Raw genomic sequence first — 16981 nt, forward strand, 5'->3', positions numbered from 1 at the left:
TTGTAGGTGTGTATCTCTTTTTTTATATAAGTGAGATCGTTCGTTTGTTATAATTATTGACACTAGTTTTTTGGGGCACTTTATAACTTGCTGTTCGATGTCATCCTGTGTTATAGGCCGATTTTGGCCAATAATTGTTAACATTTTATACATTATGAGTTGGATGGAGTGTTGTCGCACTGACACTCATACCACATCGTCTTATTTATATTGGCCAATTATCCTTTAAAAATAAACATTTATTCAATTATTTTACAAATCTAATATGCTACATGGTCATTACCGTAAGATCACGAAAGGACATGTCAACAGACCTACACCAACTTGTTTTAACTTATAAGAAACCTCATTAGCTTAGTATATAGTTGGTATGTTTATAAAATCATGTGTTCTTCTACCGGTTTAAGGTAAGCAACTTATTACTAGTGTTTAACATTTTTTGATGTTATTTTTTTAAAGACCGCTGGGAAAAGGTCGAGCGCTGACACAAATGTTGTACCCATTCTAATCTTTAAGTGAATATCCAAAGTTGTCTTCTCTTCATAGCTGGCATCATTTTTTTCGTTGGTTGCAAGATATAAATTATAATGTTATTTGTCTCATTCGAATTGTTTCACATTTTAATGTCGGGATCTTTTAGAGCTGACTGTACATATATGTATTTCTCATTTTTGCATATCGTACACCTGCAATTACTTTCGTCTCCGTTTTGTGTTTATCTCTAACTGATAATTGTTTCATTGGCAATCAATCTTCAAAAGTATTTACTTATGTGACGTGAAATGTTTAATGAATACACGTAAATTGGCTAATCCTTTCATATAAGACATCATACCATATGGTTTATATTTTCGTTGTATTATGTTTCTGAAGTGCGTCGACCGTATCAAGCATAGTTTTTATGAGAAAATACTTGTTACTGTACAGAATGATATCAGTCGTATCGATAAGAAAATATCATTTATTAACTTACTAGCTGATATAGTTTGTAAGTATTTCTAAATAGGTTTGATTATACATTTTTTTTACAAACTCAACAACATTATTATGTAAGCATATCACATTCTTTTACTTGAATTAAAATACAAAGGTTGAACAGTACAAATGACATGGTTAAAAGCAATAATATGAAAATTATCTGTATTAAAGGTACATAGTTTAGGATAATTTATTTGTTACAACTCTCAGTATCCATGTCTCTATCGTTGAACACTTTTCGTGTATTCATTACTTGTCTTGAATGTAAACAAAATACACTCGTAGCGAGATATTTAAAAAAAACTTTAAGTATTACAAAGGATGCGGAACGTCAAACCTAGTTTTTACACAAAAGAAGCATAATATTAACTGAAAGGTCATCCTTTCATCAAACTGGAATTTGATACGGAAGAATTTAGTAACAACAATTTATATTTGCATTTAATTATTTACCTTGCTTGTCAATATGATTCTTGATTTGAAATATATCATACTTTTGCAATTTATTTTATAGTACATCTCAGGGTAAGTGATACTAGTGGTAATCGCGTTACTAACACTTCATACTTTCGTACATACTGTTTTATAGTGTTCCTTGATTGTGATGTAAAATTATTGTTTCAGGTAACGGTGAAGGTTTTTTTTGTATCTGTCCTAAGTCAGAAAACTGATGTTTAGCGGTTGTCGTTTGTTGATGTGATTCACAAGTGTCTAAAGGGTTTTCCAGTAGTCAATTTTGGGGCCCTTTATAGCTTGCTATTCGATTTAAGAGTAGGCTTCGTGTTGCAGATCACATTTTGACCCATCATGGTTGACTTTGTATAAATTGTGACTTGGATTGAGAGTCTGATAGACACTCATACCAAATCTTCTCAAATGTCAGGTATAGGGCTATTGCTACAAACTAGTCCGTTTCTATGTGCGTTGAAATTTGTACTAAGACATTTATCAAACAGAAAAGTAGCTAAACACAGCCTGAATAAAAAAAAATACAGAGAATGCCCGATGAAAAATAAACGATATGATTAATCACCATTTAAAAAGGTTTAATTTTCAATATATTATACATGTTATAACAATTTGCATTAAGGTTTTTTTTTTTTTACTTTGAATAATAATTACAATAGATTCTTTATATTTTTCAGATAACATCGTGATGAAATATAGTGTTTTTGTTTCTATTGAACTGCTTATCTTTCTCTGCTTTATCAGTAGAGGTAAGTAGATATTAGAATATGTGGTATGAGGAGTGCCAATGAGACAACTCTCCATTCAAGTAACAATTTATAAGATTAAACCATTATAGGTCAAGATACGGCCTTCAACACGGAGCCTTGGTTCACACCGAACAGCAAGCTATACAGGGCCCAAAAATTACTAGTGTAAAACCATTCAAACGGGAAAAACAAATAAGTCACATATGTGTTTTAAAATAGACATTCACGTAATAGTTTTAAATTGAAGGAACAAAACGATAACCTAATTCTCTTTACGACAAATGATGAATAAAATTGGTATATAATTGAAAGGTGATCCTATGTACCTTAAATACGATCGTATTTTTCCTACAAAAAATTGTTGTTATATGGTCAAATTCGTCTGATACTTTATAATTTTTCATGTTTGTGTTGTCATTCAGACATTTAACGTGACGACAACTCTTGATGTTAATATCAGCACAAACTAGTTGATAAAATTAGTAAACAACCAAACTCTAGCCACAGTTGATGCTTACCACACGATGAATTATGCGAGAGAAATATTAGATTGATCGATCGAATCTGTAATACATTTCATAAATGTTTAAATGAAGCTGACATTTTTCTATGATATCGTCATGTTCCTGTTAGTCAAAGTTATGGTATGAAGCGACGATGTTAATAACTACACAATATTTGTTTTATTCATTTTTTAAGGTCGACACAAAATCTTTTAACACTATTTATATAACATCTACCAACCTCACTCATCAAGTGTCTTGCTATATAAATTGGTTTTTTTTTTCTGAATTAACATTGTTAGTTTGTGTTCTTTGTTTTGCTCTAATTAAATATACGTTTAACGGCATTTGGAAGTAAATTGTTCAAGAGGCACGTAAACACTACAAAGAAAAAGAAGAATTCAAAAATACAGCCTTTACAGCCAAAACTTTCTAGTACTGCGTCTCTAGTGAAACAAAATGTGAAAAAAGAAAAAGCCGAGTAGAATTTAAATGAAACGTTGTTGTTTTTTAATCTAATTCCAGGGCTTCAAAACAAGATAATCTGTTCAATTAATGGTTCAATCAAAGAAAGAAACTTGCTTAATGGAGTAGTATCAACTTTATTATCGAATCTACAAAGTAATATATATTCGTTAGACTATGATTATAAAACTGGATATGTGTTTTTCCCAAGGCATAATAAAAACGACATTATAAGGTAATCAATTAAAACATTTTCTTGTAATCTTGAAATTGATATATGGATATAAAAAGCTGTTGTATAAGTGCAATTAGACAACACTCCACCCAAGTAAAACATTATAGGCCGTACGGTTACCTATAGTTGTTAATTTCTTTGTCATTTTGGTCTCTTGTGGAAAGTTTTCTCATTGGCAATCATACCACATCTTCCTATTTATATATACATTATAGGTCAAGGTACGAGCTTCAACACGGATCCTAGGCTCACGCCGAACAATAATCTATAAAGTACCTCAAAAATTACTAGTGCAAAACCATACAAACGGGAAAACAAACGGTCGTATCTTTATAAAATATGAAACGAGAAACGCTTATTAACCATATAAACAGACGATATGCATATGTATGTTGTATAAGGCCAAATCTTTCAGTAAATTCGGTAAACGTGGACGCGACCGTAGATACGACATTATTAACACATATGTTATCATCAGTGAAACAGATATTGCATGATCTTGATTACGGAAACAAAACTTAAATCTTACAAAGGGATAATTTTAACGTCAGCACTTGTGACTGTATATTATTTTTAACTTCTCTGTAACCTTTGTACTTGCATGGTTTTATGAGAATAAACTATCTATCTCTCTATCAAGAAAATAATGATACGAAACAAAAATCCTGAAAATTCGTATCAAATGATAGAAATATCAGCTGTATCCGTGCACAGCAAGAATGTTTTTAAATATAAATAGTAACTTCTGTGTGACTCCATAGTGTTGCGATATGCTCCGTTATTTTCAGTGAATTCCTCTTCAACTGATTTTAATAAAATATCTTGTAGTGATCGTCAATAAATGAATCCAATGGTCTTATATTAAAGAAAAATCGGTGAAATCGTAAGATATTTTGGAGGAACTATATTAGAACTATAACTTAGAATGAACAGCAACAACTTTTAAATATAAGTACATACATGTAAGGTGTTATATGGGATTTGCAAATATGAAACATTTGTTTTGAGAGAGAAAAAAACTTCAATAAAAAAGAGAAGTTAACATAACTATGAAAGATCCATTTTTGTACGACGATATTATATCCTCAAAATACTGATTATGTAGACAAAACAAGTGTCACATTCATATTGTTATGTTTAGTTGATAATTAGTTTTTTTTTTTTTTTTTGCATTATCCATGTAATCTATTCTCATATGTATTGTTTACATGGGAGCAACACACCTTGGTTTCATTTTTCATGTTTACCACTTTGTCTTGGTGAATTGGTCATGGTTTTGTTTAATATTATCAGCTCTGATAAGATGGGCGAATGATACCAGAGGGACATCCAAACTCATAAAAATAATAAACTGACTACGACATGCATGGCTATAAAAGACAAAGACAAACAGATAATTAATAGTACACAAAACAAAACAATAAACAACACTAACCCCACCGAAACCATCGGGGTGATGTCAGTTGCTTTGGAAGGGTAAGCAGATCCTGTTCTACATGTGCATGATATGGCACTCGTCGTGTTGCTGATTTTATTACAAACCCTGCAAACAGTCGAATTTCGTAGGTCACATTCGTGCAAAGGGATCGAGGTTGTACATGTAGTTACGATATTGAGAAAATATCCGCTATTATCTGTGAAATGAAAAGTAAAAACACAAAAATACTGAACTCCGAGGAAAATTCAAAAAGGAAAATCAAAAATCAAAGGCAAAATCAAAAGTCCAAGCACATCAAACGAATGGATAACAACTGTCATATTCCTGACTTGGTACAGGCATTTTCTAATGTAGAAAATGGTGGATTGAACCTGGTTTTATAGCTAGCTAAACCTCTCACTTGTATGACAGTCGCATCAAATTCCATTACATTGTCAACGATGCATGAACAAAACAAACATACTCAAAGAGTAAAAATGTCAAAAATAGGGGTACAACAGTCAATATTATGTTATCATCTTAATATCACTACATAAACAACAAATATAACAAAGTAGCACAAAAAGGCATACATCATATTCAACATTCTCATTTTGCTTTTCCTATACGGCTGAATTTATCTATGTAAAGTCTACCCATAAATGAAAGAAGGTTTTTATTACTGGTGTAAAATTGCGCGTTTGAAATTCGCACAGGTAGACATAAAAATAATTTTGTCGTATGACGGCATACATAAATGCAGACTCACGTAAAGTAGATATAACAAAAAACAGACTTACAGTAAAAATAATAAATGAAATAATGGTGTGGTTCAAAGTATGACGGGATACATAAGTACAGTTTCACGTCAAATACGGCTGAATTTATCTATGTAAAGTCTACCCATAAATGATAGAAGGTTTTCATTACTGGTGTAAAATTGCGCGTTTGAAATTCGCACAGGTAGACATAAAAATAATTTTGTCGTATGACGGCATACATAAATGCAGACTCACGTAAAGTAGATATAACAAAAACCAGATTTAACAGTAAAAGTAATAATAATAAATAAAACAATGGTGTGGTTCAAAGTATGACGGGATACATAAGTACAGTTTCACGTCAAATGTATATCATAAAAAACAGACTAAACAGAAAAAGTAGTCTTATTGAATAAAATAGTTTTGTCATTCATAAGTTGGAATATACCATTACTTTCAACCAACTCATGATGTCGTTCGTGAAATTTACAAACGGATGATTTCAACAATATCATTTGTAACTCTTGGTTTAATATATTCCTTGTGAGCAACCCTCTATAAAGAAAATACACGACCGGGAATATTGTACCGATTGGGAAATATATAAACTCCGTATACAGGCGCTTGTGTTGTATATTTTTTTATTTTTTTTTGACAATAACTTGCGGTATTTCAAGAAGGAAATCACGAAAAGCGCTTCAAACGCACGGATTATATCTATTTTTATACAAAAATATTATTTACTTTTCATAGATTTCGTTATCCATCAGAAACAGCTTATAGCACAAAATTCGTAGCAGCTGCCAGGGAACCAATAGCTCTGGTTATTGACCCGTTATTGAATCATGTGTATTGGACAGAAATATACCAACAAAAGATATATAGATGTGATTTTGATGGGACAAATAAGATATCAATTCTTCAAGATGATCAACTTTATGCTATTACATTAGATTATGTGAACAGGTATGTATTAACAGCAAAAACTATCCTTTTCCAGATATTGACATTGATGTTTTTTTTACACGAGAAGTCTTCACAAAACAATACTACTAAAGGGACGATTGTTTATTTTTTTTGGAGGTGTTGCTCATCTGGCACCGTATAACGGTAATTATACATCACAACGTGTTCGCTATACTCGTGTTTGGAGTGACGATTTGAATTTGAATGAGGTACCCACGTGATATTAACTTTATGATGACAAATAAAATGGAAATATATCGACGAAATAAACATTTTTTGTAAAAGAATTAAATGAGTCCATGTGATGGAAGCCAAGCGACAACATGTTCCTTTTAAAGAATATGCCAATATCCAATTTGATGTCAACTAGCATTATTCATTCATAACTCTTTCATTCCTTTTTACTATGTAACTGCAGCTGGCTGTATTATAGTACAAAGACAAACAAAATTAAAAGATATAGATTAACTAGTGGTGAAAAGCAGACAGTCAAAGAGTCGGTAGATGTAACTGGTTTGGGTATAGGTATGTACACGCAATGGGTTGTGTTAAAAGAATAAGACGACATGGGTATAACATGTGTGGTTCCGATGACCGATAACCTCGATTTTAAAAATGAACTGTGAAATTGTGTGTAGATATAGATGACTAAGTTTAAAAACTTTCTGTCATCATTGTTAAGCTCACTGGGCCCGAAGGTTCCCATGTGAGCTCATGCCATCACTTGGCGTCCGTTGTCGTCGGTCATCTGTCATCATCGTCGTCTGTTTATCAGACCTGAAATGTATAGACAAGATGTTGGGTTGCTGCCACATGTATATGTTAATTCAAAAGAAATTATCCAGTTTTTGGTTATTATCTTGAATAGTTTTGAAGATCAAAATAAATTGCAAACAGCAACAATCTTTAGCAAAGTACATTGTCAGTTCTACAAAAAAGTGAAAATTACCAAAATAGTCAATTGATCTCTAAAGAAGTTATTGACCTTTAAAAACAATTTAACACAATTTGTTCAACATATTTGCTTACATTAAAAATATTCTCTGAAACTTAATCAACAACTATCAACAAACATGACCACTGTTGCTAAAACAAGAAGATAAGGGTCAAATGTAGTTTTTGGCTTATATCTCATAAACTAAAGCAGTAAGAGCAAATGTGAAAAGTATTTAAAGTGATGATTAGGTAAATATATATATTTTATGAAATATCCAGGCCAATTGGAGAATTTATAGTTCGGCTACTGTTATAAGTAGGGTTTTTTAAAGAAATTTTTCAGTTTTTTATTACTTAATTTAATTGTGTGCTGAGTTATGGTCCTTTGACTTAAAAAAAATCACAAAAATAATCAGTTTTCTACACCTTTTTTCACCCTTGAAGATATTGATTTGATAATTGGTATAAAGTTGTAACTCAACAAGTTACGGTTCAAGTTCAAGTTATGATCCTTGGATTTAGTAAAACATCGAAAAGAATATATAACAATGCATTATGAACATGTAATGGGAGAAGAGTATATAGGTGTTATGTTACCATTCGTTTGATAACTGAAATTAATTCACGTTTATGGAAGGTGACGAAAATACGCATAACCCTAGTACCATGATGTCGTTTGAAAGTACATTTCCATTTGATTAGGGACTTTCCGTTTTGAATTTTTCGCAGAGTTCAGTATGTTTACGATTTTACTTTCTCCTTAAGCAAGTATTTATTAATTGGGAGCAACTAATGTTAAACAATAACAGTTGAGCTATTAATCAAGTTTCTATTCTCTAACAAGAGTATTTTCCATAAAATTGAGAGGGTCAAAATGACAATGATAGTATAAAAAAGCGAGAAATAGCCAAAACTCATCTATAGCATACTAATATATTAAAAAGTTCCTATAGATGTACAACTCTTTAAATTTTAGCTATCAGGCAATGCAATATGCTTTAAATCTCATTTAGGATATTCCTATTTTCGGTAGAACTGGTAGTAATTATGTAGATATATAGTTATTATTTCAGTTCAGTTTTGAAGTATCATTCAATAGAAATCCTAAATTTTAAAGTGTAAACACTTGTTCAGCTAAAACCAGTTAATGATGTAAGACTGGGGTTGATTCCTAGAAAAAAGATCAATTTCAACCTTTGTCGCAACATTCTATTCGAGAAACTATAATTGTTACTGTAATTTACTGCGAAACTATATTCAAAATCATTGTTGAACTCGACATTTAAGCTGTTAATCAACAATTTCATAATCATTATACGTATAACTAGTACTATGTGTGTAGTTATATCATTGTGTTATGTATTACATGACATTACCAATAAACAGTGCAATTAATTGTTTGTAAAATGTGATGAAATATGTGTGTTTATTATATTTCAATATAATAACGACATGAATGCCATGTGAAACCATACTGAAATATTCAACTAACAAATCTGAAATTGAAACAAATCCAAGACCACCATTGCTATTTCAGATGCTTATAAGAATCGTTTGTACTGGATGGAATACCAAAATGGGGATTTAGAATCTTCTGGTCTCAATGGAACAAATGCTATCAAAGTTGTCAGCACGAATAAAACCAGAACAAACATAGGCATTTATGTGTATGGTAGCACAATATATTGCTCAAATGGTAATCAAATATTGAAAGTCACAGTATCATCAATTACAATGACAGAGGTCGTACACACAGATACAGCTGGAATCAATAGTGTAGTTTTCTATGATGGTAAGAATAAACGTGTTGGAAAAGGGTTTAAATCCATTATCTGACATATTTGTTTAATGCTTATATTTTTGGTCGATCAAAATAAAATCACATTAACGATACCAATTTTTGTACACAAAAATTAAATTTCACTAAATGCAAATGATAAACATAACATGTATCAACATATTTCGGGTTAAAAAATTCTCTAGGCAAAATCTTCAACTGTTTGAAAATTTAGTCGATATAAAATAGGCTAGAAATCATCTTTTATTTCGTATTAGAGTGTTCCCAAATTCATTAAAGGATAATACATGTACATAAAATTGAAAATGGAAATGGGGAATGTGTCTACATCTATTTGTCGATATTTATCCAGACAATAAATTAAATATTTGAATGATAAGATTACCAGTCCCAAATATTTGAAGCCAAATAGGTTCAAAACATGTGGATATGTCTTAACGAATGAATTCATATATGGTTGGCTATATCTTTTTATTTGATGATATGAAATTCAATCTGTGTAAATAGTAATTTGTCACATGCATACCCACTATGTATAATGGCCCTATATTAGGATGAATATATTAAAATAATGTTTGCATCAAGTGTTTGAATTATTGACCTAAATATATAATGCATATATTATATATATATTATTTATATAATTTTATCTGTCGTTAGCTAACGATGATAACCTTTTTTGTTTGTCTATGACTCAATATTGGGTAATAGTTATGTACTGCTTGTACTATGCAACTATATGGTCTACATTATCTCATAACTATTAATTCGCATTAAATTTTAAAAAATGTAAATGTTAACTAACACTAGTATCTAGCTTTATGTATGCACTTTTGTTTTTACCAATTTTCATGGAAAGATGAAACCTTGCCTTTTCGTGGATATCTAATTCGTTGTAAATGGTAAGTCTGCATACATTTCTATAGAAAATTGTAGTGCGTTAAACATTAAAATTCGGGGTTCCTATGTTTTAACTTAATCAACGAAAAAACCAATACTAATGGTAACGGATGTCTATGAATAATAGAGAGCAGTCATTATTCACGCTTAAAACTTTGCTCAGTGCTCGAAACACAAAATTTATGCTCCAAACATAAAATCCAGCATTTTGATTGGTTAATTTTGGAGTATGAGTACAAATAAAAATTAAGTCGAAAGTGTTATGACTTCAACATCATATATGAGTTATCAATGAACAAAACAACCTAGCCAACCTAATAGTACAACCGAATAAGCATACGCTACTTTGTATACCTACACAGTCAAGTGAATCAATTTCCAGTAAAAAAAGGAAACAATAATAAAAAATAAAATAAACTGCAGATCTCTGTTCTTTCGAAAATCTAATTTCGACGGCATTGACAATGAACATTAGTGACATGTTACAATATAGTTAAGATGTTTTCTAGATACGTAATTACAAGTTAACATCAATTTTATATGTCAAGTTGTGTCTTACGTTTTTAATGTTTGGTTTGACTAATTTGATAATGTCATATTTGAAACAAAACCTGTATCCACTGTCTTTTTTCTTAATAATATTTTCCTGCAAACAAAATATACACTCCATTACGAAATGGTTTTCAAATCAACGAACGTCATCTAATGAATTATTGATATTTTATTATACATTTTTTTAAATTTGCACATGTTAATTTAATGATTTTAAACAAACATAAAATTATGTTTTATTAATTTAATATAATCATGTTTCCTTTTTCCTTAAGGACATGAGTAAAATTAATGTATATATGTTTTTACAAACATGAACTTAATTAACTCTTCTTGTATTCACAGGTGAGTAATTCAAATAGTAATCAAAGGTACCAGGATTATAATTTAGTACGCCAGACGCGCATTTCGTCTACATAAGACTCATCAGTGACGCTCATATCAAAACGTGTTATAGAAACTAGCACAAACATGTTTAAAAATACATATGCACAACCAAATGATTGTTATTTCAAATTGATTTTGAATAAGAAGATATGTTTCTTTTTATATATACACATATTTTTTACAAATTGATGGTAATTTATGTTACTAGCACTCATACCATATCTTCTTATATCTACAGTTAAACTGAACACACTTTTCTTTTCTTATTGTTTTTCGCGCACATGTGATAATTGTAAATGTGGATCAACTGCACAACAGCTTTTTATCCGCAGACTAGACTTTACAAAGTATATCACATTACACAAACACTTGTCTACAAAATAATAAATTATAGTATACACAAAACTTAAATACAGAGTATCCAACGACGAAACAGAATCAGTACATATTTTTTTTAAAATTATATGAATATACAAACAAGTGTTTACGTGAATCCTGTTACCCGTATTTTGAAAAAAAAAGACATTTTATTTTTCATACGAAGATTTTGCTAAACGTACCGGACTTACAGTTTTTAAATCAACCATCTGTTGAATATATCCTACATTGTAAGTACTGCTTATTTAAAGTACATGTTCAAATTAGTGAAAATAGAAACTTTTGATATTCAAAAAATATCTGGTGTCTTACCAATGCGTATTATTCATAATCGTAGTCCTTAATTTCATTTTTCTATGTTGTATTTTGTGTACTTTTGTGTACTTTTGTGTACTTACTTTCGTTTGTCTTGTTCTTTGTAAGCCATGGCGTTGTTTGTTTATTTATTATGTATGAATTGTAATGTTTATTTCGTATCTTTCGTCCCTCGTTCATATTTTTTTCTATACGATGATTTATCAGGTCTTCTATGTGTTTGATTGTAAATCCTGTCATCTTGAAATTCACAGACATGTAAACAAAAAGACACCATTGAACACATTTATTTAAACAGTCATGTGTTAATGTACCTTTTAAAATATACAGACTCTTTCTTAACATACGGCATCGATTGTATGCAAAACAAACGTACACGCGACATCAAATAACGTTACCTTAAAAACGAACACAGGGCAGAAAATATAACGAGTGTATTATAAGCCAAGTATAATTTATGAGTTTTTACATTGCTTGTTGATGCTATGAACAGGTGTACAGTTGAGGTGAATGGAAAACGTATATTTATGTCCTATGATTGTTGATTAACTATATGGAAGCCTACACGATGACCTACATTTTGTTAATTTACATGCAATTTATCAGTGATGGAGATTATTCCCTGAATATCATACAAATCTTTATATTTTAAATATTTATATTTATGTTTAATAGATTTGTCGGCAGTGGAAATAATTGATCACAACTACACGTCTTGAACTTGAAAATGAATGGCACGAAAGAAGAACGTATGGATTTTAAACGACACACTACATTATACATGCGGCGAAGCCCAATCCTGGAGTTATCTCGTATTTCAAACTTTTACCAAAAGAATGGTTACAATTACTTTCATTAATTTAAATGAAACATTTAAAGGAAAAATAACAGATAATGAGAATGCAAGAATGAGTACCACAACACATTTGTTATACACACTAATAACACAATCGGACAAGCTTGTGTAATAATAAGTATATTCAACAGAGGACATTCGAAAATGTAAATTGAGATCACATATATATGCATTAGCCATACCGCTGTTCAAGTATTTGGGTCAATGGTTTTAATTACCAAAGCAGAATGTAAGCCAACTTGTGTTTAAAAAGTTCTAAAAGAAACTTGAACAAAAATATTTACCGTCTCAAAATGCAAAAGGCGATTAGGCTATTTTCAGTGACCAATACGTCAGAACGTGCATGCATTAAACAAATGTGTGTGTTGACGTGATGCGATTTAATTGTACCATCTAGAATATATTACAACTGATAAACTATATTTTGTTAAAAAAATTCTTGATATAGGATTTATAAAAGCAATGTTTTTTTAGATGTATTTATTAAGTTCGAAAACAAGCAATTCATACGTTTTTCTTTTATCATTTCATGTTTGTGCAATATTGGAAGCTTATTTGTAAAAATGTAAGCATTAACTGCATAATACATTTCTGTGTCATTTGGTCTCTTGTGGATATTGTCTCATTTGCAATCAAACCACATATTCTTTTTTATAATTAATCAATTAAAAACAATCATGAATTTATTATTGATACAATGTACCCTGCATGACATCATCATCCATTGCAAATACGGAAACTCTCATTGAATTCCGATGGAGAAGTTATCAAACTAACTTTAACCGATTATACATTTCTATTGTTTGAGAAAGATAGTACAGATACATACATTTACAGTAAATAATAATGTTTTAAGACATAGTGTAAGTGTTTAAATAGGTTTGCATTATAGAATAATGGGGTGCGACAATACACAGAATAGTAAATAATAGGGCTCGACAATATGGAGAATAGAAAATAATAGGGTTCGACAATACAATGAATAGAGAATAATGGGGTGCGACCATATACAAAAAAAAAAATGAAAATGATACAATATCAGGAATGAAAAATAACGAATTGCTATAAAATGGAAGATACAAAAAATTGAGATGCTGCAATAAGAAATATGTAATAATGAATTGCTTTATAGAAAAAATGTACAATTTAGAATCAAAGGGTGTTAAACTGTAAAGAACATAGTGTAAAGGAGTGGTATACAATTTAATATAGAGAATAATGATATGTTACATGCAGGTGTCATATAGTAGATGATAATAGGGTGCTTCATCCACGAGAAATAACGATTAGTATGGTACCATAGTATACAAATAAAGACTACTATTTAGAAAAAGGACCATATAGTTGTTAATTTCTGTGTCATTTTGGTCTCTTGTGGACAGTTGTCTCATTGGCATTCATACCACATCTTCTTTTTTTATACATTGTAAGATTCTACATTATTTGGCAATTTGTGATAATAAAGCTCTGCAACTGTTTCGACTTTATACATCCTTTGGCTTCAAATATTCTCATTAGATGAAGGTAAATCAAGAAGAGCTTTTGCTTCGAAAGCATTTATTAGACACGTATTGTTTTCATTATTTATTTAGAATAAAGAATAATAGGATACCATCTGAAACCTTTCACATTTCAGGCTGAATGACCCTATCCACCTTAAGTCAATTCGATATTTGAAATGTACGCTTTATGATTTTGATATGTTACATCTGAGAAATTTTATGTGTTTGCACTAAATAATCCCAAACCCTCCAATTAGAATAAAAAGCGAGTTTAAAATTTCATTTCTGAAAAGAGCGCATCTTGACGTTCATTTTGATAGACCAAATGACCGTATTTGGCAAAGATTCGAAAAGGATGCAATTTCAACTGTAAAAATAATACAACTTCAATGTGAATTAAAAAAGATTAAACATTATCTATTGTTTATTAAATGGTTTTGGTAATTTAACAAAACAACAAAAAACTCTTCAATTTCAAAATATTGCAGGTGGACAGCTGTTTTTGATACAGCTAAAATAGGATGCCTTCATTTGCAAAATTTCAAATTGCATTATCTTCATAATAACAACAAATATCTCAAATCATCTAAATGGAAAATGAATTGCAGTTGAAGCACAAAAAAACAGAATTGGGATTATTTAAAAATCCTCAACGTAACGATGAATAATCAAATATATGATGCGATACCAAACATGAAAATCGAAAGTGCTTGATATTTGAGACTACTATAATTCAACTCAGGACATGTTGACCTGTAAATATCGCAAGGTCAAGGTCAAAATACATTTTGAAAGTCAATATATAATTTAATCTAGAATTATTTCGTCTTTAATTTTGAACAGATGGTCGGACAGTTTTGAGCTAATGTATTTCCCTCAGTTTTAGTTTGTAACCCGGATTTTTTTTCACAATAGATTTATGAATTTCGAAGAGCGGTAAATTACTGGCGCCTTTATGTATGAAATGTACAGCTCGTAGAAACGAAAATTTGATACACTTAATGTTTATTGTTTTCTTATAGAATGGGTATTTTTAAGCCTGAATTAACATCGTTATCGCTTATTGTACTCGGTTACCTTTAACCTTTGGTGCAAATGAAAGGACATAAAGTAAAGATTATGGAAATAATTCCTGTAATTGTAATTGATAAAAGAAAATGATGTTGATAGCATTGCTATTACATGTTGCCTTTTTCAAATATTTCCTATCCGTAATATTTTTTAAATGATACTAAAAATACCAGAAATTATTTTGAAATCAGGTCATCAGGTTATACTTCAGGATAAAAAGTGATACATCTGTTGTACAAGGGTCATGGAAATTCGCCGTTTGAAATTTTATCTACTTTAAATGGATGGAACAGCATACATAAAATAGTTTGTCATCTTTAATTTAATGAATAACAACCCAGCATTATTTACTAAGGATATTTACATATTATTGAAGATATTTCCTTTATGATCAAAAGACATTGCTCTTTTGACCTTGGGACCATCAAAGCTATACCATCCATTGTTCATACTTATGGTGGGACCTCGGTGGCCGAGTGGTGTAAGTAGTAACAACTGTAATCACTAACCCGTCAACCTTGAGGCTGTTAGCTCAAACCCCGCTTGTGCGGGTGCACGCGAATCCAATTTTAATTGGCTAGGATTGTCAGTTTTCCTATTAAAGGTCGGTGGTATTCTCCGGGCACTCCAGATTCCCCACCAGTAAAAACTGGCCGCCACGAAATAGCCGAGATGTGGTGTTTAAATGTGGCGTTAAAACACGAAATATAAAAAATATGAAAATATACGAATCTTCTGGTAGCTAAATCATCAGTCAATCTACTGTATACTTTGTCAAGTGTAGAAACAAACTATTCGATGCTCTCGTTTCTTTTTATATAAGATATTCAGAATTCTCTTGATTAATCTATGAAAACCAATTACTATCTTTTTCTCTGTAGCTACTTGAAAAATACTTGAAAAAACATCAAGTTTAAAAGCCTTTATTGCAATTTACATTTAATTCTCTTTATTATTATTTTTGTTTTTTATAGTTTATGAACGATCAAAGGTGTCAATGATGAATAGATGAACAATTTAGAAAATAAAACAGTTCCCGCAAAATGTTCAATAGCTTATATTTCAAAATCAAGGACACGAATGCTGGTCAATTTTTGTTATTTTAAGTTTATACTATCAATATATAACAATATTTAAAAAAATCATGTTATTCTAAAACGCAGTAGTTAACTTCCTTAACACGCAATTTTTAAGTGACACACAACTGATTTTATCGATGTCCTGTTTAAACAAAGATATTAACCATTCTGTAATGATCCAAAACTATATTACATTACAGTAAATAGGTGCTAACTCCGAAATCACTTCGTTTATGAGACTAGGATACTATATCTTAAATGACTTGCTTTTTTGTAAAGATAAAAATGCTTTGTTCCTTCTTTTATTTTCTTTAACAAGTGCACTCACTGCATGTAAAATAATTAAAGGAGATGTAATAAAAGGTGTTCAGAATACATCCAACAAATCAGTATGCAATTTTTGAATTAAGTGAGAAATACGGAAACGATTTAACATAATATACGTATTGCATTCATTTTAGTATACGGTAAAAACAAGACATTATAAGAGAAAAAAAACCAAAATAAAACAAAAACTATAGACTAACATGATTAAGGCAACAGATGTTAGAAATACTATGTTATTTTGCATGAAACTACTACCTTATTAGACGGACCCGCCCTCACATACTTTTTCCAAACAGATTAAAAAAAAATCTCTGATATTGAGTCTAGACGGCCCTGCT

General features: G+C 30.5%; 1 long non-coding RNA gene across 2 annotated transcripts; it reads left to right on the forward strand.

The window, feature by feature from the left end:
- Nucleotides 1–1886: 1886 nt before the first annotated feature.
- Nucleotides 1887–14141, forward strand: LOC143059011 (uncharacterized). 2 transcript variants are annotated; one of them, XR_012973340.1, is made up of 7 exons: nucleotides 1887–2195; nucleotides 3224–3398; nucleotides 6330–6542; nucleotides 6961–7067; nucleotides 9016–9270; nucleotides 10136–11723; nucleotides 12484–14141. It is a non-coding gene; the product is annotated as an uncharacterized LOC143059011 (long non-coding RNA). The 2 variants fall into 2 exon arrangements; XR_012973339.1 differs by having other exon boundaries at nucleotides 9016–11723.
- The last annotated feature ends 2840 nt before the right edge of the window (nucleotides 14142–16981 follow it).

The sequence above is a fragment of the Mytilus galloprovincialis genome, chromosome 14 (genome assembly GCF_965363235.1).
Source record: "Mytilus galloprovincialis chromosome 14, xbMytGall1.hap1.1, whole genome shotgun sequence".
NCBI lineage: Eukaryota > Metazoa > Mollusca > Bivalvia > Mytilida > Mytilidae > Mytilus > Mytilus galloprovincialis.